The sequence below is a fragment of the Passer domesticus genome, chromosome Z (genome assembly GCF_036417665.1).
Source record: "Passer domesticus isolate bPasDom1 chromosome Z, bPasDom1.hap1, whole genome shotgun sequence".
NCBI classification, from domain to species: domain Eukaryota; kingdom Metazoa; phylum Chordata; class Aves; order Passeriformes; family Passeridae; genus Passer; species Passer domesticus.
The window spans coordinates 59887381-59912165 of record NC_087512.1 but is presented as its reverse complement, the minus strand read 5'-3'; the positions used below and the strand labels follow the sequence as shown (position 1 = coordinate 59912165).

The window sequence follows — 24785 nt, the reverse complement described above, 5'->3', positions numbered from 1 at the left end:
AAAAATATATAGAGAAAACAGTGATGAGAGATAAACACAACCCACATTATTTTGGCAGTCTTCTTTATAAAAAGAAAATATATAATAACAAAATATTCACTAATATTTTCTCTTTAGTATCATTTAGTCATAATTTTTCTATTGATTGCAGGGTGTGGTGGTTTTGAATGGGAAGCATTTTCAGAAGTGATGCAAAGCTTCTGTGTGACTGACAATCTGTTTGAACCACTAGAAAGCTGTACACGCCTCTGTGAAGAAACATGTTAAAGATTAAAAAAACTTGAGAACTTTCCCCCCAGCTGGCAAAAAGGTAACATGTCCATCCCAGCCTCTGTCTCAGCCAGGCCAGGCTGGGCAGCCCCTGCCGCGGGTGCCCGCTGGGCCCCACCCCACAACTGGCTGCTGGCAAACAGAGAGGACAAGCCGTCAGCCCTCCCTCCCCACCCCAGGCCAAGTGCTGGCTTGGCTGCTGCGATCCTCGCTTCTGCCCCCTCAGCTGCAACTCCCGCCACAAGCCACCGAGCCCAGCTGGGGTCAGGTGACCATCTGCAGGCCCCAGGTGAGATATTAACACTTTCAGTGATTCTGTCCTTCCTCGAGTGAGAGAAAAGACAGAGTGCAGGCACGTAGAGGATCAACATGAAGACACCGAGGTCAGTGAAGAAGTCAAGTCCCAGATGGGAGGGATGAGAAGATGCCTTTAGTTTTAGGCTGAAATACTCTTGTAAAGAAATGGAGAAGGAATTTTTTTTTTTTTTCCTCCTATAGTGCATGAAGGTATGAGGAGACAAAGGTGTTCAAATTGTAGATATCGAGCAAAGGTCTCTATGCTAAAGTTAGCAGAGGTTAAAGTAGCTGTGATCCTATCAGGAGTTTGAACAAAGAAGAGTGATGAAGATTCTGTGCCCCCAGGAAGAGAAGAAAATCTCTGTTCCTAGAGATGAAGATGATTTCAGAGATAGATAATGAGAACCTTTACCTTTAAACAGCTCATGTTTAAAACAGTACCTCATAAGCCCATAAACACAACTATAGCAAAAGCGTGTAAAAATTGGAGGGTTTTCATGATTGCAGATTTCTCTGGGTGGCTGCTATTCATAGAAATTGAGAGCCACAAGAGAACTGGTTTTTTGTAAAGCAGTCTCCATAACATTATCAAAAAGGACTCCTCTCTGTAAGTGAACTGGAGAAAGACTATTCTAGAGGTAGTAAACTGACTGAAATTTTAGGTATTGTTTCTTTACAATATCATTGGGAAAGAAAAAGTTTTAAGGAAGTATCCTGAAAAAGTATTAAGGAGAAGTATCCTGAAGGTTTTGTTCTGATTCATATTACTCTTTCTTTTAATTACTGTTAATAAATTTTTCTTTATACATTTTAAAGTTTTAACCCTGCTTTGCCTTTCCCTTAATCCTACCTCACAGCAGAAAATAAGTAAGTCTGTTCTAGGAGTGCACTAGTAACTAGCCAACACTAAACCCACCACACTAATTAGTGTGTTAGCCAAAAAATCTCAAATTAGCAAACCAAAACCACTACATGTAACTGGTGTTTCTGCCCACTTCCAAACTGAAGCTGCCAAATCTTCTAATAGAGAATGCAAGCAATTGATGAATGCTATATGGATATTGAAATATTGAAATGTATTGAAATAAATAAATGGCAAAGCACGTATTTGATCATAAGGTTAAGCAGAATGAAAAGTTTCTATTGTAATTATGGTAAAAATCTAGGCGTGGAGGTTAGTGTAAAATTTTTTCACTTCTGTTTAATTTAGTAGTTTTTATTATTCTAGGTAGAGGTTGTATATGGAATGTAATTTTGATAATAATTTTTAACACATGTATTTTGCAGAGGTGAGGGGTGGAATGTGATGGTTTTGCATGGGAGGCATCTTTAATACCCTGTAAGTTAACATAATTCATAAACACAACTATAAGAAAAACTCTTAGAAAATAAGAGAAATTTCACAATTGTAAATTTCTCCAACAACTACTATTCATACTAAAGCCACCAAACTAATTAATACATTAACTAAAAAAAATCTCAAACTAACAGACTAAAACCACTACACAGGGTCACCCGCATAAGCCTTCAGGAACACAAGGTGAAAGAAAAGAGCAGAAATGAGCAAATGTTGCAGCAGCCATAAAAGCTGAAAGACAAATAATGCCAGCAGTACCATTCCCAGCCTTAACAATCCACCTAAGAAATCCCATCTGAGGTAACACATCAAGCAAAGATGTATTGAGCCTGGCCTTGGTCTCATGTATATCAGTACCATAAAATCTGTTTAAATCCCAACTCAGTTGTAAACACACTTCAAATGAAATCTGCATCCATTTGAAAGTACATGTTTGGTCTGCACTGACATATGGCAGAAGACAGGACCGAAATTTAGAGTACCTGTTCTTCACTGGGCCTGGCTGAGAAGCAGCACGGTTTGGAATAGAAAATGCTTTTCTCCTAATAGTTATATTTATCAGCATTCCTGGAGAAACTGTAAGAACTAGTTGTTGTCTAAGTCCTGTATGAGAGCAAAGCAAACACTTTTTGCTTGATTTAACCTCTTAGATATTGTCTATGGAGTAACAGCCCATTTTTAAATTTTTCTGCCATCAGGTACAGTTGTATGAGGACTTATCCATGTAAGGAAAATACTGACAATTTTACAGCTGTAAAACAATATATTCAAAACAAATTTTTATTTCTCAGAATATGCAACACAAAAAATTTAGGATAAAGGTGTTCACATCCCCATAGAAGCATGAGAAACACAACAAAACTTTTTGTTTTCTGGCTGACTACATCTCTTCACCCACTCAGTACCATGGTTTTCTTTCAAAATTCCTGAAGAGTGGAAAGATGTGGTGTTGAGGTGAGGTGGCATTTCATCAAAAAAAGATAATGTCCACTTGTGGTGTTTCCAGTTCCCTTATCCAAGATATCTTCCTCAATTAATGTCATTATTCAATTATTGATAGCTCAGTCGGGTGTCTGAATATTGGCTAGCCTTCTTCAGAGCACTGATCCCAGAGAAAAATTTTAAATCCTCTCTACCTCTAAGAAGCACTTGTAGAAATCAGGAAATTGAGATGTGCGTATTCATAGGCAGTCTGGGAGGGCTAAATGATTTAGTTACCTCAATTGCCCTAACACCATGGGGGAATGCAGAGTGGAATAAAAATAGCTGCTGTACTCTTTTCCCAAAGGTAAGTAGGTCCATCTTTCTTGGATTCTTAATCATAGCACACACAAGTTCATACATACACATATGAAAAGTTGTAAGTCCATTTTATTCTGGATTTCACTTACAAAATGTTCCTCTGCAATGAAAAAGAGACACAGCATCTGATAATTCATCTCTATCTGGTTTATATCTAATGAACAGTAACAATTCAAATTGCTGATACATAACAGTGTAGAAAGGAAGAAAACAGAAAAGCATTTAAAAAAGGTGTTTTGATGGATACCAAAATAATCCTTATTGATTTTTTTTTCTAGCTAGTAGCCTGCTTTGAGAGAAAGAGATAAAGCTCTTCAGAATAGCATGTAGTTATGCACAGCACAAGCATCTTCTGATACCCGAGATCACAGACTGCACTAGATCTTAAATATCTTTGTTTTCTGTTTAAAGACATAGATGGATAACTACTGAAAACAAGCACAACATGCAGCTCTTCATAATGTTCAGTATGGCACTCACTCTGCACTCATAATTGTCCTTTGGTAATGTAAAAACATCCCTATGTTTCTGGAAAAATCCTGTCACATACAACATTAAACATTATTTATATTTAATTAGGCAAAATCAAATTCTGCAAGTTAGTTCATTAGATTTCTCTGAGGCCAGTTGTTTATGTTAGCACCAAATCATTAATATGCAGCTACTTTCATAATTATAAGGCTGTCAGATAAGAAACCTGCTGCCTTGAACAGATAAAGAAACTTGGAGACATTCACAGATATAAACCCTGATTCAGCTCTATCTTAGCTGAAAATGCAGAATCACTTCCCAATGCAAACCAGCCACACAGAAGTGAAACAATAAATGTCACATTAATATGAGTTAGACAGCGTCTTGCTTTGAGAAGACAGGTGTCTGCTAAGAAAGGCAGGAGCCTCTCTTGAAATGGAAAATGTAAATCCCCTCTCTCTGAACTATTATAGCTTTGAAATTAAGGTGCTTTAAGGCAAAGATATGGGAGTAGGAATAATAGTTCTTTATCAGGAAAAAAAAATGCAGTAATATAAAACAACACTGACAGAGTCAGAATACGACTTGACACCCTGCTGGTCAAGGTGATGGTAGTAGTCTGATTGAATGGCGACTACAGTCCTCTTGGAGCGACACATGTATTTATGTTGAAGCAGTGATCCTGTAGAAGGGTGTAGTTTCCCTCTGAAGATCCAGTGGTGGTGTAGATGGGCCTGGTCTTTCTCTGGGAATCCAGTTGAAAAGAAAGCTGCTCCTCTGGGAATCCAGTCGGAAAAGGCTGCCTGTGGTGTTCCAAAACTCAGATTATATCTAGATAGGAATGCTTGGCTCTTCCCCCAGGGTGGAGTATCTTGTATTTTATTTTGTTAGTAATGCAGTAATTTATTAGTAATGTAATTTTATCAGTCATGCAGGGACACTCAATAGCCCATTAACAGAAGATGTCTCCCCTGAGGGAGATGGGTCCTGAAAGAGATAAAAAAACCTGCCCCACCTGGTTTCAACAGGTGGCCCAATTAACACATGATAACTACTCTACCTCTAACACATGGCTATAGAATACACACCCCCATTTGCAATCTATGACAGACAGGAAAGCAGAACAGAAAATAATTTAATATAAAAAAACTTACTGCATTTTCAGAAAGAAGGAAAAGACAAAGAAGTCAAGATAAATTGTTTTGTATAATTCTATATTTATATAGATGGTGAAATCGTACTTTCAAATTTGGCAGGAAAGAATTTTGTTTTTAAATGGATCTTTATTTAGGCAGTAGCATCTCTGAATTAACATGGTGAAATTAAAGGTGGGGCCAGCATATTCCTACAGAGTACAAGCCAGGATACTTGGTAATTATCTAACATGAGAAAGATAGATATTGCATTCTCCCATATTCCTTTTCCATGATTCATCATATCTTAACACTTCACACAACCACCACGTAGTCATGGCATTGTCTACAATGGACCTCAAGAGTTATTCTAACTTAGCAGAAGGATCTATTCTCAAGAAGATCTATTTTCTTCCTTTTTTTTTTTTCAGACAACAAAACAAGAACACAGTATTAAGCACTGAATTTAACTAGTCTTCTAGGGCAGGTTTCCAATTGAACCTTCTTTTGTGAGACACTTTATCTTCAACTTCTAAGTATATATAGAAATGAGTACAGATAATACCCATTTATTGAGGGTGAAGCACTAGCTTGACACAAGTAAGAGAAATTCTGTCTCATTTGAAAATCCTTTCAGCTAAGGACAGATCCTGACCTGGACACCAAAATATCTGTCTTCTTATAGGAGGAAAACTGCCACTTAGTAAGTCTTCTGGTTAAAAAAAAAAAGTCTAAATATCTATGTAGACTCACACTGCCAATTCCCAGAGACATTCACATAAAGCTGCTCTGTAGGATGCATAATCTACAGAAGGTCTTGAAGTGGCCTTTGGGATAGACCTAAGGATTTTGCCCTAGAATGGCTAGTACATCGGAAGTGTACAGACCTCACTTCGAGGACATGAACTTATCTGTATACAGAATGTTATGTTCCTGATAAACTGATATTGTCTGTCTTAATATTTATTGATATTATCCTGCCTTTTCTGCTGCAAATCCAGAGAGGGAGAGGACCAGAGCATGGTGGTTTCCTGTCCTCAGCAACACAGCCATAGATTCACTACATTTTACAGAGTATTGAAAAGTGTGACAGAGCTGTTATCCAAGATTTCCTGTGGTAGTTTACAGTGCCTGTCCTGTTGTTGACATATCCTGCCTTTCACAACTTCAGATCCAGGTTCATAGAATGAAAAAAAATCATAGAATGAAAGTTTCTTGTGCTCAGCCATACAGTCAGAGATTAGATCCCTTCTGCGAGGAGGTGGACTGAAAGTTACAGAGTTAAAACGGACACCAGTTCTTGGCTCCAGCCCCAGTGATGTGGCCTGTCACAGGGAGACAAAGGCTGGCTGCGGCCTATGGCATTCTGGGACAGTGTTTGCTGGCTGACAGAAAGATGTGGGACTCACAGCTTTGACCTGAGTCTGGCTTATGAAAGAGAGAGTAGGGGTAGGGGGCAAAAGGAAAGGAGCCTCCGGAGTCAAAGATTGAATCTTCATAGAAGTATGATCAATGTTCATTTATTGTTAGGTTCAGGGTACATTTATATGGTTTTCAAGGGTTCAAGCAACATGGAAAAGTGTTTGATTGGTTAACAAAGCACTGTGCATAAAACAAAGAGCATTTCTTAAACATATCTTGGCTTAGCTTAGCTTGTCAGCAATATCAGCAGAACATCTTCACATCCTCTTCTAGCATCTTCAGACCATGTTCTTTTACATCCTTTTCTGTCAGATGCAGTTGGCAAACTTTCTCATGCTAACTGCCCAAGGGCAGTATGCTTCTGCTATCAGGCACATACACAGAGTGTTTGCAAGCATGCCTCTAAATCCATAGAACGTCCATTGTTCTGCCTCCAGAGTTGTGCACATAGGCTACAGTGTCTGCCCAAAAATGCTCTCGAACATCTGGCAGAGCCTTGGGAAGGGTTTTGCCCAAGGTGATTTGGAGTTATTGCCCAGTAGTTTGTTGTTCTGCTGTTTAGAACTGTAAGTTCACAGAAAGACAGATCAAGAACAAGGTTCTGGTCTCCTTCCATCCCTCTGGTGTCACTCAGCCAGATTTCTTCTGTTTTATACATAGCCCTTCACTAAGGTGAAGGAAGAATACACATTTCCAGGATGGACTGCCCCATGATCTTTATAACTAGGAGGTTTTATTGATGGGGGATCCATCTCTTCTGTCCTGGCTCAAGTGAAAGAATGACAGGAAATAGCCTTGAGTAGTGCCAGGGGATGTTCAGATTAGATATTAAAAAAAAAAAAAAAAAAGAATCACTGAAATTGTGGCAAGTGTGGTTAGGTGGGATAAGTGGCCCGGGAGGTGGTGGAGTCACTGTCTCTAGAGGTGTTCAAAAGGTGTCTGTGTGTGGCCTAGGGATATGGTTTAGAGGTGATTGTAGTGGTGCTAGGTTGATGGATGAAGCAGATGATCTTGAAGGTCCCTTCCAACCTTCTGTGTTTCTATGGTCCCACAGGCAGCAGTAGTCTCCCCACACTAGGGGAAATTGGAAATCCATGCCACTAGTCCTTTATGATCGTAATATAACTGGAATTGCATTTTCTATTTAATGAATTGTTGGCTTGTCCTTCTAGTTTGTGTGATCTTCTGTGGAAACCTGCTGGAACTTTTCTTATTGTCAATATTACATGTGATTTTCAGATCTTAAGTTATGTGCAAACATATATTTATCTTTATATGTAATATAAACATATGAAGTATATCTTCATCCTCTTTATGTGAAGAAAACAGGGAGACATTCAGAGGCTGCTCTGAGATCATGTGGGTATGGTGGTTTCAAAACATGCAACCCAGACCATGGGTGAGTGCCAAAAGACAATTCCTTTGTCAGCTGGATGAGGGCAGAGGGGGAGGTCAGCCTGTGGTACAGGGGCTCCATCCAAACCTCACCATAAGGTCATTTCTTGTGCACAGCTGGGTGTTCTGCACTCTGCCTCTGGAATTTTTCACTGAGGTCATTAAAGGGAACCTCTCACTACATATCACAAGCCACTTTCTTGTATACTCCGCTGCTGCTGCTGTACCTTTTCAGATTAAGAACAAAAAGATACTAGGTACCATTAAAACCTCTCACAATATATAACTGGAAAACTAAGCAGTAACAATGTCTTGGTTTGAAAAGACAGGAGCCTGTGAAGGAAGGCAAAAGCCTCCTGTGAAATGGAGAAGGTAAACCCCTCCCTCCGAATTATCACAACTTCAGAATTAAAAAGGGCTCTCAGGCAAAGATATGGGAACGGGAATAACAGTTCTTTACTAGGAAGAAAAAAAACTAAATAACAATGTAATTTAGTACAAGCAAAACAACCACTGGCAGAGTGAGAAAAAACCTGACACCCTGAGAAGTCAGGGTGCTGATAGCAGTCCAGCCAAAAGGTGGCTGCTCCTTCTGGAGCGGCGATCTGCAGAAGGGTGTAGATCCCTTCCGAAAATGCGGCGAAGGAGCAGCTGGGCCTTGGTTCCTGATTCCTCTCGGAAATCCAGCAAAGAAGGCTGTCTGTGGTCTCAGAAATGCTTGTTTTATGGTGTCAGGGATGCTTGGCTCCTCCCTCTGGGTGGAGCATCTCTCAATGGGATGATGTAACTAATCTTACCAGCCACAGTGAGTAATTCAATAGCCCATCAGCAGGAGATTATCTTCCTGGCAGTGTCATTGTTCTTGAAAGAGATAAGAAAAACTGCCCAACCCCCAACAGATGGCAAAAAAAGAATACATGCCTATTTTACAGGCCAGGACACCATATAGCCCATTAGCAGGAGATTATCTTCCTGGCAGTGTCATTGTTCTTGAAAGAGATAAGAAAAAACTGCCCAACCCCCAACAGATGGCAAAATAGAATATATGCCTACTTTACAAGCCAGGACAAACAAAAAAAACATTTTGCTGAAACACTTCATTTTAATTCTTATGTGACTACGCTGGTATATCCATTAGTTTGACGAAATCAAAGCTTTACGTATTCATTCACTACCTAATGTGTGTCTAAGTTTCAGCAGTTTCAGCACTTTCACTGCTTTCTTGTATTTACACCAATGGACTAGGTAAAATTATTTTTTAATCTCATGCATGATCTATTGGTCTTTTTCACAGTTTAAGCACAGTAAGCACTCTTGTACCAGAAAAACCTTTGCTAAATCAATGGGAATTTTTATTCAATAGGTAATGGTCTTCAAAAATGTAAATCAGGGGGTACTAGAGGAGGAACAGAAAATGTCTGAAAAAAACATATAGTAAAAAACTATGTATCCTTATATAGTATATTTGGCTTCTCAGATTATGCCTTACTAAGGCATTTTTAGGCATAAACAAACAAAAGATCAGGCAGAATAAAGCTATATTGGGCAAAGACTCTGCAAAAATTGAATCTGTTTTGTTTATTAGTGGGCAAGAAAGTCCTGACAAAACAGAGTTATTGAAAAGATATACTAAATATGTCTTTTATGATAAAAAATAATGGTCACTGCAATTAGATAAAAATAAAAAAGGAGTTTACTTGTTAGGTGAGGTACAGCCTACATAATGAACTTAATGAATAGGATTAAGATATAGATGAGCAATGCTGGAAATTTATTCTTGGCTATGCATGTGTATATTGGAATTCCAACTGGTTAATAAAAGAATAGAGATTAATCATGAATAGATTATGCATATATTTTACATATGCATAGCTTTAAGGGATTCATCATCAACAGAAATATTCGTTATTTGGCAGGTATTAATCAACTCTTCAAGCTGTATGACCTGCTTAAATCTTTGAACCTCTTCTCCAGTAGTAAAACACTGTAGGTGTTTGGCAGTCTCTATCATTGTTCCTCCCACACAAGATTTTATCCTGCCTGTATTGGTAAACATATAGCATAACATTATTCATTCCCTTAAGGCTGTCATAAAAATTTTCCTCTGTAGTATATATTGTGCTACCTCAGGCATATTATATAAAATTCTACAAAAGAGAGAATAAGGACCCAACTGAAAAACATATCCAGATAAAACAGAAAATGAGTTTTTTATTCACTAGCATGTTTTCCTTCCTTTCTTCAACCTCTCTCTCTCATGCACAATTCTAACTTATATAGTCATGCTCAGCAACATCTAAAAAGCAAGCAACACCTGTAAAAGGATTAGTAAGCACTGGAGACAAATCAAACATAGTGACAGAGCAAATCTGAAGCAACCATATGCTCATTAAAGTAAAGGCTTTTTAAAATGGTTCGTAATGTTTACATAAATCAGCTGAGTGCAAATGAAGTAAAGCTCTGTATCTGGGATTTTACAAGAGTAAGGAAGTTAACACTGAGATCTGACCTCTATTAAATAACTCCTCCTTGAACTAACCCTGCTTGCCTGTTGGCTTTCAGTTACAGAGGAGTCAAAGAGCAGACCTCTAAGCCATAGGGTCTTTTCTTAGAGGCTAGGAAGTTTTTAAATGCAACAGAGAGAAGTGTTTAAACCAGAAGGTGTTATTCAATACAACTCATGATCTCATTTGGTGTGTGGATACTTACAGAAGATCCAAAACCTTGAGGCTGAGTTGAAGAGTGAAAAGCTCAAAAGACATTTTTACTAAGCTTCACCAAAGCACTAAGAGGCTGACATAATTTTGCTGAAAATTTTCATAACATCCCATCCTTCTAAACACCACATAACCTGGTGCTTTATCTTATTTTATTTTTTATTCTTTTAACCAAGGGAACTTCCTTATGGTACCCAATCTCTCATAATTCCTGTGCTGAACAAAGTTAATCCATGTCTTTAAAAACAGAATTCAGGATCAGATTAGTATATGTCAAGCATTACAAATTCTCCATGCTTGCCCATCAAGTTCTCACATTACAAAACCAATATTTTGTACACAAGTACCATTTTCCTAAAAAGTACCTTTCAACTAAGCTGCTTTTTAGTGAAATGTGACTGCTACTGTGTACTATTTTAAAAATGGCTTGACAGAATTGCTAATGTTCTCATGCCTTCAGGATATTTTCTAATACTTGTAGCCTTTTCATGTTTCTAATTAGGCCAGTAATGGTCCCTGAAGTTAAACCAATTAAAATTATTTACTGTGACACATAGTGTGGAGATAATTATCTGATATCTGAATCCAACTTCTGCTTACTTTGCAACATTACTTAATAGAAAACAGGGAACCTGATGCCCATGCTTTCATTTTCCTTGTCTACCAAATGTGTTTGCCCTATAGCAACCTGTTCAAATAAAGCATTAAAATCTTGGTGGTGCTAATCAAAATGTTTAAAATCCACTCACACTCTTTTATAGTACTGAGAAGCATAAAAAACTCTCACAAGTTATCTTTTACATTATAGTTGCTGATCAATGCAGTATTATACCTACATTGTGCACAGATGACGCAGCTTATGTAGCTTCTAAAAACATTTCCATATTTTTTGTTTCTCTAGGAAAAGAATAAAGACTTGAAATTTTTGCACTTATGGACACAATAAGGTTATTTTTTTAAATAAAATAGAGTACTCTCCAGATTTTAAGTTACATGTCATATTTCTACAAGCTGACTTTTTCTGGGAAAATTATGAATTTATATGAAGGGATTTTCCAATGTATCATGTTTCATAGTTAAGTCTTTTAAATTCAGCCAAAGTTTACTTGGAATGTACTAATTTCGCAACCTCATGCGAAGAGGGGAAAAGACACTTGACAAAAAAAAGTAAAATATTTCACAGGACAGATAATGTTATCCACAGAGTAACCACTACCACAGAATAACCCTTGAGGGAAAAAAATATCCTCTACATTACAAATTCTGCATTTGGAAACAATTTGGCCTGTCTGCAAAATGAAACTGGTTGAAATCTTCACATGGAAACTTGAACCAGTAAAAGAATTTATATTTTTGCTGAAATTTGTCAAATGCCGCAAATTGCAGTAATATAGAAAGGTGTTCAGCAAACTACAGGGACAAGCCAAGACTATTTCCTCATGAGAGGATACCACTCCCTTAGCACAGATAGTGGGAAGTGCCTCTTCTTTGCCAAGTTCTCTGAGCTTTGTGGCCAATCTGAAACCCAAATGAGTGCTTATGGGTTTATCTAATTCAAATTTAGCATCACATTTTTGCACTTCTCTGGTAATTGAAAATGTATATATGATCTTAGCGTGCAAGAAATATGCTGTACTTCCAGACTGCGCTGAGTCTGCTGAAACAAATTCTAAACAGGGAGCAACATAGCCTGGTGCCCTCTGGGCTACAGGGATGTGACTTTTGGGGAGTGAAGGTAGAACAGTGCTTTATGTTCCGCTGGTCACTGTACTATGTGATAAGTCAGCTCGGGTGGCTTATCTCCCTGCACTTTGATTTTTCATGTCAGGCTGATAAATCCCTAGCTTCACATTTGAGGCATTATCGGGCAGACTGTGGTCCATTTATGATGCACAGGAGGAGTTGCCAACTTAGAAATTCTTTTATTTTATTCCAGATTTTAGTTCATTAGAAGCGCAGAAAAATATGAGGAAAATATATTTACACCCTTGCTCCCCCCATTTCTTCAAAGATTTCCTGGTAATTACTTAAATTGGAATGCAGCATGAAAAAACATATTCTTACATCATCATTATCTCATTCCTTCTATTTCTTTCAATTTTCCATACATTACAGTCTTCAATGCACCATCAACTTGCACTTAAATGAATAAAGCAGTTGCAAACATTGATAGACATCATTCTTATGGGAAAATAATTTAATATTTTGGCTAAGTTGTCTGTCCTGATAAAGAGGATCAAGTTACTTCATGGACAGTAACTGCTTTGTACATCTTGATTTACTTCATATTTCTTTCATCCTCTTGTCATTGCTAACTAATTCAGATACATTCTTTTATCTTACTGATCACCAAAGCTAATTAATTCTTGTCTGCTCCTGATGCTATTGAAAGCAAAGGAATGTGCACCAATTCCTCTCATGAAAGAGTTAAAAACTTCTCAGTTTTCACTGAAAGGTTTGTTCCTATGCCCTTTTAGACAATGACAACCTGCTAAGTGTAAAACTAATTAACATTTCAAAAAGTAGTGTTAATCAATAGCACACAGCTTCATCGGGGAGACTTGCTCCTTCAAGTTTTTCTGCTTGATTTTTTACACCATATCTTTCAAATTATTGTGCTAGTTTTAGATGTTTTTGCTGGATTAAGAACATGGTGAAACATTAAAAAACTCAAGTCACTAGAAATACATAACTGGTATTTTTTAAATATCTCCACTAAACTCCAGTTATTTATTCTGCTGTTCCTCCCCCATCCCTCCCCCATCATTCTGTTGAGTAGCAGACTTGATTCTCATTCAATTTTATTGTTGTACTAAATGACAGATTATATTTAAGATAACAATTTATCATCATTGTCTATCAGGAGAATGCTGGTGAAATCTAAATTAGACCCCTTCTAAAGGTCTGTTTGTGTGGTAGGATTTTTTCTGTCAGAGAGAATAAAAAAGTTTATTTGTTATTTTTGCATTTCCTGTTTTGAAAGTGGAATGATCATCATAATTCCAACAAAGAGAAACTGGGGGGAATTTTCTGTTTTAGAGAAACTTGATTGCTTAAGGCCTACTGTTGCTAATATGCATTTGGATATGATTTAAATGGTAGAGGACTTTAGCTTCTGCTACACCAGATTGTACCAAAGCATTATCAACAATTTATAAATTCAATACTATGTTCTCATTATTAAGATACAGTATCTGACAGCTATATATTGGTGAAAAATTAAGAAAGGTGAATGAAGGTGCCAGTGAAGTCTTCAGAAATGTAATTGTGGATATTTTGTCTTGGTATTTTTGAGCACCAAAAGAAGGAGTTGACCACAAGCTGATTTACATGGTCTGTTTTCACGACCTTCATGTTGGAAAGAGTTTAACATACACTTATTGTGCTGTTGTGGACAAAAATTTACTGTGAGGAAAGCATCCTGTCTTTTCTCATATTTAGTAATTTTCAGTAGAAACTTGAAAATTGTTGTTAAATTTCCTCTAAAACACTACTGCTATCAACTGGGTAATAATCAAAATCCTGAAGTTTCAGAGAATGTGAGCAAGGTTAAAACTGTAGGCCTGAGAGACTTGAGGGCAGAACGAAGTAATCAAACTAACTAAAATTCAGATTTACTAAGATTTAGAGGTTAATCTGTAAATCAGAGGAACATGTCCCTCCATCAATTATTAGGTGAATTCACTGAAGTGCTATAATTTCTACAGAGGAAACTGTCTATAGAGGAAACAGAGACTCAATCTCCAGAGGAATGGAGCAAGCTTTGTATTTCAAATGTTATGCACTGGTGCGGACAAAATGGACAAACCTGATTAGTAGAACCACTCCTCAAACCAGACTTTGATAGGGACAAGGAGTTCCACTATTTTTTTGTGAGTCCACAGGTCACACATCTGCAACACAGCTGGCATAGTGGCTTGGAGCCAGGAGAGAGATTGTAGAGAGATTAACCTTGAATAACATACTTATTGTGCTGGCTTTAAGGGAACCTAAGAGTATTTTTCATTCTTCTAAATGCTGGGGTTCACCTCAGATATCCTAAGGCCATTCACATAATTTCTATTAGTCTTAGATTTTTAATCTTTAACCATTGCATCCTGTTTCCATAATGGTTCATGAGCAACATAGGCAGTAGGCCTAAAGGAAAAGGTGTTCATATACACATCTGAAAAAATAAGTAATACTAATTTAATTTGTTTTGACCATTCAGTATTAAATTGAAAGCTCTACAATGTAGAGCAGTGCCACATCATTGATTCAGGTATATCACAAGGTGATAGATCCTCAGTATGCTTACAGGATCACTGATGTAACTTTCAGAAATAGTGTAACACTACATTCCCCGACAATATTCAAGCTTTTGTCTACTCCTTGGTATTAAAAAACTTTTCTCAAAGTCAGTAATGGCCATGTTCTAAAATATTTTTCTAAAACCAAAAGAATTCCATCTTTAATCAACAGCAGACATTAATGGCAGACCGAGCAGTCCCAGATTGAGTAGAACAGATGCAATCTAGTTCCAGGACCAGAACCTTCTGATACTTTTGTCTTCTCTGTAGATTATACTTTGAATTTAACACATTTTAGTCCTATAAGATTGATTAAGTTGAAGATTCTACAAACACTAGTAGAAACTTCTGTTTTGTCAACACAACTTGAAGTCCTAATTTGATCAAACTGAGCCTACTCCTCCAAATCCAGCTAATTCGAAGAGGGACTGCATGAGGACATTTTTCTAAAATTCAGGTGGCAAGGCCTTGAAAGCAGTTTTCTCATGAAGCATAATGCAATTATGTTTTGGAAGCTTAGAATCCTTTGCAATTCCAGTGAAACTGTGCTTAATTTCATAATAAATGCAGAACCATCTGATTGTGGTTATTGTGGATGCATTTACCAAAACAGCAACATATAAAAACACACAAGTATAATATAAAGTACGCTTGCAATATTGTCTCAGTGCCAATCAATAATTCCCAGGAAGCTGTGTATAAAACAATTCCTTAGATATGCAGTTGAGTAGTGGGAATTAATTTACTTTCTAATTTGTTCTAAAAAAAACCAAACCAGCATCAGAGAGATTTCTCTCTAATCAGCATGTTTTGAATAGGTTAACTGGAGTAATTTTTTTTTTCTTGCATCTTGCAAAACAATTGTCCCTTGTATGTTTTCCACCACACTTTTCTGCCTAAAATTACAAAAATACCCCATGAATACTCAACAAAATGGATAAAGAAAAGGGACATTGCTGTGCAGACATCCGAAAGGATGGTACAGAAAATTCTTCTCAGTGGACCACCAAATTCACCTCTGACTGACAGAGATGCAAAACCATTTCAGACTGAAGAGTCATATTAGTTTTGTGCTTTTCCATCTGTTTTTCTTTCATATGACAAGAGTTAAGCTTAGATGCTACAATTTTAGGAACATTCCATGTTATACACAGAATTACAAAGATCAGAACAAATTTATTTGCCTAAATTTTCCTCATATGAGATTCCACTTGGATGAAAACTAACGTTCCTTGGACCTATGGAAAGCTGTAGGACACTGAAAATTACAAAGAAATTGTTATTTCTCAAAGAGAAAGATGAGATAGAATCAGGTTACAGGCTGTGGGACGCACCTGCAGAAGCCATGGCAGCAGAGAAGCTTGTCTCTGCCTGACCTTGGGGGAGGACGAGCCGCACGGCAGATGCACTTCAGATAGAAGCCTGCCAGAAACTTCCACTTTCACATCTCTACTAGCTCATATTCACAGGACCAGTCATACAGCAAGTGGGGTGTTCCTCATGACGAATCCCCTGCACTCCAGTGACAACTGCTGCTCATTAAACACCCATCACTTCTCCATGGTTCTCCACAGAGTTCTCCAAATCCAGCAAGTCTCCTAACACAAAGGCACTGAAGTATTTTGAACAAATAAACTAACTTTGTGAACATAACAGTCCATGATACATTAAGTCCTTCGGACTTCACCCTTAACTGTAGTTGTGACATGTCAGATCTAAACCCTGTAAGTGCCATGTTCTTGCTAAAAACATTTCAAAATGCAGAGACTTGTGAATCCACAAGATGAAACAAGAGAGTCCAGAAGGGCTATTCCTGCTGCTTGGGAAGAGAGCAATACTTTTTCTCTGCAGCTGTAGATACCCTTCAATACCAATAAACCATGATTATTTACACTATGGGAATGTTCCTGACCTCTGCGGGCAGTTTAAACTTTTAGGTTTATCCTTTCTTTTTTTTCCCATGCAATGTTTTTACAGTCATAATTTTTCCTAAGTGAGCTTCTTGGAGAAAAACATAAAACTTTAATGTGTGTTATGGGGATGAGGTGAAGTACATGTCAGCAGTCTTTTGGAAATAATTGACCTTACTATGGTTTGCAAGTGAAAATCCATGCAACTGTCCTTTTTACTGAGATATGTTTCATTAATGGTGATATTGTAAACCATTGTATCATAAAGTATTTGCTAGACACCATTTTTAAAGAAGAATTCTCTGGTGTATCCATTTATCTAAGTCCTCTTGTTACACACTGGTTAGAAGCATCATCTTTCCTAGCACCCAAGCCAACCTGTTCATCTAAGCTGAATGCAATACTGTAATGAGTGAGAACCAGGCTTCCCAGACTCCTGAACCTCTTCCGAGCTCTCGGAAGATGACATGGTTGGATCTCACTGCAGATGTTACACCTCAGTAATTAAACAGGTATCTATTTTTTGCAAAGTGAATTTATAAAAATCATGTTCATAAATTACAGTACATATTTTATAAGCTCTAAAGCTCACTGGCCAGTCCTGAGATTTTGTTATCCCATTGGACCAAACCTCCTTCTTCTGGGGCATGTGTTTCAATCCCATTCATGTTGCTTACTGCTTTTTTGCCTTGTTCAGCATCTTGAGCCAGCCACTCTGGGCAACCAAAGGGTGAACTTGGCTTCTCTACAACCCAGATACTGAAACATAGCATGTAACTTACCAACAGCAGCATCTGAGTGTTTGGCTGACCTTTTTTTCTGGCTTATGCTGGCTGTTGTGGTGGCTAGAATAAGTCTGAAACAAGAAAAGGAATAATCTGGTGGTCTATCTTTGCAAATTTTTCTTATTCATTCACATTTAATTGTCTTATATTAATCTCCTGCTAACTGTCTGAATAAAGACCCTGAGAAAATGTCCTTTGACACCTTGGTGTGATACGAAATCCCCAACATCATGCTTCTTCATGTGGTCCCTCTGCATGTTCACTGTGTTTGCTCCTGCTAGCCTTCCTCCTGCACTTATGTTTCCTTTCTCTTATACAATCATTATTAAATGATTTTGAGGTTAGTATGCATGTTCATAAGATGTTGCTCTGCAATAAGAGGCCTCGTGATTATTTCAGCTCAGGATCTAATTTTAGACTCAGACCATCACCATACAGTTCTTATCTCTTATTTAATATTCATAATTTGATTTAAAAACCAAGATGATTATTGTTAAAATAGAAAGATTTTTGTCCTTTTTCTTCTTTTTCTCTTTCAGTCAGAATATTAATATGGCATGGATTTCCATTTTTAATGAATCCCTCAAGAAATCAGAAGCACCTATTTACTGCATGGCCTCTTCAAAAGAAGCACAGGAAGCAGGTTCGAAAAGTTTTAATACTTACTCTTTGTATCCTAAATTAATTTCTACTCTGTGCTCTCCTCCAGACATAAAACTTCATGTTTATGTCTCTAATGTCTAAATGCTGACAAGTTTGATATTTTGTCTTTTGCTCAGCTCTCTTGAGTTAATACTGTCTCACTAGTGAGTGTAATAAATAGATGTAAACAATGCTCCTGGTGAAATCTTACAACGACAAATGGCAACATTCTTTTGTAAAAAAATTTGGATGGAGTAAAGCAGCAGATTATGCTGAAAATAGATGGAGGATTTTTTCCCCCATACTTGTTGATAACTTTCTGATGAGAACACACAAAAAAAGAATGTAAATAGGCTGAGTGTCCTTGCTTTGCAAAATCAACTCTCTGTAGGGTAAGATCTGTGACACCTATCTCAGAGACAGGCGCTTACAATGCTGTTCATTAATTTTATCACTAACATAAACTTTTAATATGCATATGATAAGTATATGGGACTTTTAGGGCAGCTTAAAATGACTGTAACCTGTAATTACTACTCCTGTACTTGATTATAATAATCTGATTGCAATTATTCAGTGATTTTAATACAAGCCCCAAGCTATATAACAGTAATTCAAGTGCAGTGATTGGGAACATGTTTCTGTTTGGCTGCGAAATGATGTTTTAATTCGCACTGATTCAGGGATCTGGCTATAGTTCTATTCATGTAATTAAGGCACATTTATGCAGTCAAGTACAATAACTTTAGTTTGAAGTGAATTTAATTGGTACAAAGATGCTATATAAAGTCAAAATGGATCATAAGCATAAATTCCTTAGATAGAAATAATAAAGCAAAGATAGCAATGCTTGGCTGGTTTGACCCTTACAATGAGATGGCCAATTTTTAGATAAAAATGAAAAGGCATATGGTAAGATGGGAGAACATGTTTACAGTACAATAAGATGCAGTTTAGCTAGGATCCAAAGTTATTACTAGAAGTTTTATAATTTCTGTGGGCTTGTCTTAATCCTGAGTTTAAGCCCATGAACAGAACAAAGACATTTAACATACTCCGGGAAATGCTTTACTCTGATGAAAATTTTGAGTGACCCTAAGTTTCTAAATGAGCATAAACTCTGCAGGCTATCTCCTTTGTTTTCTCTTACATCTTCATTTCAAAATCAGACATGGCAAAAAAGAGTTTAACAAAACAAAATCAAGGCCTCTAAAATGTGTATTTTGAAGACTTACATCAAGACTTTTTCAAGCAATGGAAATGTCTTTGCCAGCAGAAGGTTTCACTACCTTTTAAAACCCCCTTATTAGGCGACTAATAAAATATTGCAAAAAAGCAATTACTTCATGAGTAGATATATTAATTTTACTTTTAGATATAAATGAAAGTTAGTTTTTTCTTCAACAAAACCATATTTATTTAATAAATCAGCGCTTCTTAAACACAACAAGATTTTTGTTCAGACCAAAAAGGAAAGCAAATAACTTAATTACAATATGTCTTTTATTAGATCTTTTAATTTACTTGAACTGAAAAACTGATGCCCCACAAAAGAAAAACAAAAAAACAAATGCATCAATGAGAATCAGTGGATGTATGGAGATAATACACTTTTTACACAGTAACTTCCTAGGTTTTCTGTATTTGTAACTGAATGGAGGAATGAAGATGTTTCAAGAGAAAACTCCTCAAAAACAAAACAATCAACCAAAAATCTGGAAACAATTTAGAAAATTGCACTAATAACAAATCAACAAGAAGGGCTTATGTCAAACTGCTTATTTGGGGAAAAATATTTTTGCACCACTACTATTATCTTTGCTCCTTAGATGTATTCTTTTCTTTTATTGACATTGATAATAAATGCATAATTTAATGATTGCATGTGAATTAAGTGTTGCTAATAAACCAATAAATCACTTTGATAATGATTTTGTTTAAACTGAATTTTTTAGTCTGAGACATTTGACCACAAAAAAGAAAAATTAAAATGTAATTTAGATAGTTATTTCTGAATGTCATCAAGTTTTTACACCACATATTATGTACTTCCTAATCCACAATACTGCCCTTAAACTGTTTTACGCTATGTTCCAAGAGAAAACTCTGAATACCAGTGAAAGATCTGGTTTCACAATGGACCTTGTATGGAAGAAAACTAAATACATATTTTTAATTTTGATTTTTAAAAAGTCTTATTGTTCTGATTTTTACTGAAGGCAGAAAAAATGTCTAATTCCATACCAAACCAATCAATCAGTTTTGGCCTTCTAATTGCTAATACTGCAAGATAAAAATCCTAGAAGTTCCAGAGAGAATTCATTAACAGTGAGCAGACACTAAAATATGTTTAACTGTACTCATAGGTGTAATGGCCACTCTTACCATTGCACAACAACTTTAAAAATCAAGTGTTACCAGCACATGCTGTGTTTTCTTGTGCTCCTTGCTCAGAAGCCAAACAAATCATGTCTAAAAACCAAGTTGTACCTACATACTAATACTACTTAATTCCACTTTTAATATTGTTTTTAATTTGTCACAATAATTTGGCAATGAAAATTATCATGCCACTGTGATAAAAGAAAATCTTTGGAACTTCACAGAGTTAAAGAATGAATAAAATTGTGTCTATATTTGCTTCATCAATTCAATGTTTCAAAAAATTAATAAAATCTAGCGAATTGCTTAATATTTTCAAATAGTCCACAAATAAAATGGGCTTCAATAATAAAGTTGGAAAAGTTTATGAGAAGAAAATCTGGTATTGTTTAATTTTTGTGCTCTTTTCCTGAAGTTTTTGAAACCTCAAGATTTTGAATTTTAATTTTATTTTAATATTTATTAAGAGCTGCTGAGTTCTCTTTCCTCTGTGGTTTTGCTCAGTGTTTTTTTTTTTCTTATAACACTGATTCTATAGAGTAGACTTGAAAATAAGCACAGGAATATAACATGGTTGCAGTACTAAGGGATGGCTATATCACTGCTTGAGGCCCCACCACAAGGCACGTGTCAGGCTTGCACCCTGACAAGTCATGCATTAAAAAATCTTTGCTACCCTTTGTCATGTGGTTATGGCAGAGAGACTGAAGTTTCTCTTCATAGTGAGCTCCTGATGTATTGACATCTGCTTCTATGAACTTTAACGTGCCTTTCATTCATGCCGAACACCACTAGATTTAAAAAATACCATCCCTGGCTCTAAGCATGTAAAATCAGCACTTAATTAGAGTCATAGCAAGTATTTTTATCAATATATGCTCATTCATTTGTAAAAATGACCCTCTTTAAAAATTTTGGCATCCAAAAAAAAGTAAAACATTTCATATTTACATTATGAACGTTTACAGTAAAAAAACAAATGTGGACCAAATCCCACCAATCAATGACAAACTGAACATACTTGCATTTGTGAAAGTTCCAGAGGTCTGTTGAGCAACCCCTCCTCCTCCAGTGTGTAGCCTGGTTCAGGGGTGGTAATTGTTAGAGTGTGTCCCTCAAGGTCTAGCAAACAGTTGGCCTTGGCTGACCATGCAGCAGGCTTTAGCTTCAGACCCTAGGAAGGAAGGCAGACACTGGGAGGGAGAACAGCTTGTTTAGACAGGGCAAGGAAACCTAACAACAGTGCCCCATGAGAGTTAATATGTTGGCAAAACCATCCCTACAAGGTTATGTTTCTAGAACGTTCCCCAGTTCTCCCCTCCTGATTGGTTATTATTTGCTGCATTGTTTTACATGTTCCTAATCCTAGTTTATAACTGGATCCCTGCCTTCAGATCTGCCCTTAAATCCTCCATGTATATATTGTTGTATTGCCCCTGTTCCTACCTTTTGTGGTTAGCCCCATACTGTGCTCGGTGTCCCTCTGTTATTTTCTCCTTACTAAAGTTCATCTGTTTTGGGAAACCCAGTCATGCCAGTCCTTCTACTTAGCCGCTGCTCCTGGCTGACACCATCCTGGGGTCGCAGAAGCCAAAGCCACGACAAGTGACGCCAGAAAAGGCAGCATAGTGAGGGAGACCCTCATAGCGAGTGACCTGTCAGGATTGTGTCAGTGGGAGATACCAATTGGCAATCTCCTTTTTGCTGTGAAGTTTTTCATGGAGCCTGGCATGAGAGTGATTCAGCAGTGGGTGTCTGAAGGAGCAGCAACCCACAGAGAGTACATTGTAAATAGGAGAGTGAAAAGGGAGACATTCCACTCATCGACCTAATTACCCAGGGGGGCATATTCCATCTAATTCAACTTCCCCAGGATGGGTTCCAGAATGTCATCTGTAGAGAAGGAGCTTTATAGACATTTAAGTTTATCCTGACAGCCCATGGGAGGGAGATCGAGAAGTAGGAACTTAAAGACATCACCAAGTGGGTCTCCCAGAACTTTCCCGACACTACAGCCTCTAATATCACCAAGGCTGATTTTTGGGACTCAGTGGGGGGTGAAGCTTAATGAATGAACAGCTAAGAGGGACTCCCTAGCACCCCACATACTTTCCATCTTTCACATAATCCTTGAGACTTTTGAAACTAACCAAAAGTGTCGCGAACCTTGTTCAACCGATCCTACCCAACTGAGGACTGTGTCCCCTTCCACTAACCCTAGGAGCAGGACATGAGATTGGAGCCTGTCACAGACACAGGTGCCCATGCAGACTGCCACTTCTGCCATTTTGTTGTCTCCTCCTTCTCACCCTTCGGACTACCCCAGAGTGGGATACAGGGCTGATATTGCTAGTGTGCTTGGAGGAAGCATTGATTCACCCTGTTACTCCACCGCCCCCTGTCCACCTCCAACTCCTTTACTTGGGGCCCAAGGTAGCAATGGCCACACTATCTTCTATCCCTCCCAGTCCATCCTACCTTTTTCTGAGCCGTCTCCTCAATTCTCCTTTGCTGACCATCCCACTAACCATCATCCCAACAGCAAATGCATTCTTAAACACCACCCTGCCATACAATCCAACAACTGCCATTTTGAATCACCTACTAACCACCATTATGTCATGACATCCACCTCAGTCGACATTCTGTCATTAAGCTCTGCCTCTAGGTCCCTTCTGCCTTTGACCACACCTCTTCCAGGGAAACCAGAACCCTGCCCACCTGAGTTCCTGAAGTGCCTACCTTCAATATGGCAGCTGCCTGCACTACGGCCTATCCAGAAGCCTGCATCAGAAAGCAACTCCCTAGCCCAAAACAACTGGCAGGCCAAAAGACCAAGAAAGAAAAGTTCAACAATGATGATAAGTGGCATAAAAGATCCAGACATCAGTGCCCCAGGAAAGAGCCACCGACAGTAAACTTTAGCTCTGCCTATACAGTGCAGCTCTATCAAGTAACTGTTACTACTCTGACAACATCAACCACCATCTCTAGCACTGTTCTAGGGGAAGGCTTCATCACCAGTCTAGAAGTTCCACCGACAACAAGAAGACAGTACAAATTTAGCAAGAACCAGAAAAGAGAAGAAAAGGGCTACTGAAACTACACCAGCCACCGTGCTGACCACCACATTAACACCATAGCAGCTGCCACCAAAGCATTTTCCATCAGAGCTGCTACAAGTACAGCTGCAAAGCTCCTGTGCACAACTGCACCATTTCAGCTCCTGTTATTCATTTCAAAAACCAACCTCATCATAAAAAAATGACACCTCATTCTCATTAGAGTTTTTCTAAGTTTACTTATCATTTTTATACAACCAAAATTGCTGCTATTCTATTATTAGTTTTCCAATAATACTTTAAGCTGTTTAATTAGTATATGTCCTGCTTAAAATCTTAATTTTAATTATTTTTCAAGAATAGCACTGTATTTTTACCCTTACATATACATTGACACTCATACACCCTTTTGAGAGCCATTTGTCATTTTTCCAGTACACATAGCAGATAGGTACAAGTGTTACAGACAGATGCAAGTATTATTTGGCAGTTTCTGAATAAGCCTTTCAAGTCTTTCAGGAAAATTCCCTAGAAAGAACCCCTGAGTGGGAAAAACAAAAACATCTTAAAAAGACTTGCCTACTGTCAAATTTTGTAGCTCTGTCTTGCAGATCACTGTTCAAATTAGAAGCTGGTTGGGTAGACTATTAAAAAAATTAGAACTTACCTGGTTACGTGATGTTGTTAGTTGGGATGGAACACTTTATTCTTGTTATGATTGTTTGTTCTTGGTGTAATTGTTAGTTCTTGTTGTAAAAGTTGCAATGTTGATGTATTTACTATATTTAATAAGCCATTCAGAAAGAATTTTTTGTTACTAAATGTGTCTATTTAAATGTACTTTCATTTATTTTTGTTTATTTATACATTTATATTTTAAATTTTTTTTTCTTGAATAAAAGGGGGAGTAAAGATAATATACCATCATGCAAGAAGATTGGTGAGAGTCTTAAGAGTTACGAGAGTCACGTATGTTGAAATTTTTGAATTATGTTAAAATATTTTGAAAAATTCCCCCCATCAAGCAATTTTCCATCACAACCTTTTCTCATTGCCTGGGGGAAGAGTTAGGTAGGTTGTGTCTCCACAGGTAGAGGACCACGACAGGGGGCATGGAGACTGTAAGGCTTACAGGACATGCAGCAATATGAGACTAATATGAGACAAAGCCATCAAAACCTTTGCAAGTCTCCATCTAGCTGTGACATCAGAAATGACTCCATGCAACATCCAAAAAACCCTTACTCATTATTAAGTTACCATCAAAACGAAGAACAGAAGAGAATGACTTAAATAGACTATTTGATTGTTTATTAATAATCATCTTGAAAATGAGGAGAAGTTTTTTCAC

The 24785-nt window shown here is 37.4% G+C and overlaps 1 long non-coding RNA gene across 1 annotated transcript; it reads left to right on the top strand.

The window, feature by feature from the left end:
* The first annotated feature begins 429 nt into the window (after nucleotides 1-429).
* Nucleotides 430-23207, top strand: LOC135290875 (uncharacterized). Its single transcript, XR_010353702.1, has 3 exons — nucleotides 430-559; nucleotides 17888-17991; nucleotides 23073-23207. It is a non-coding gene; the product is annotated as an uncharacterized LOC135290875 (long non-coding RNA).
* The last annotated feature ends 1578 nt before the right edge of the window (nucleotides 23208-24785 follow it).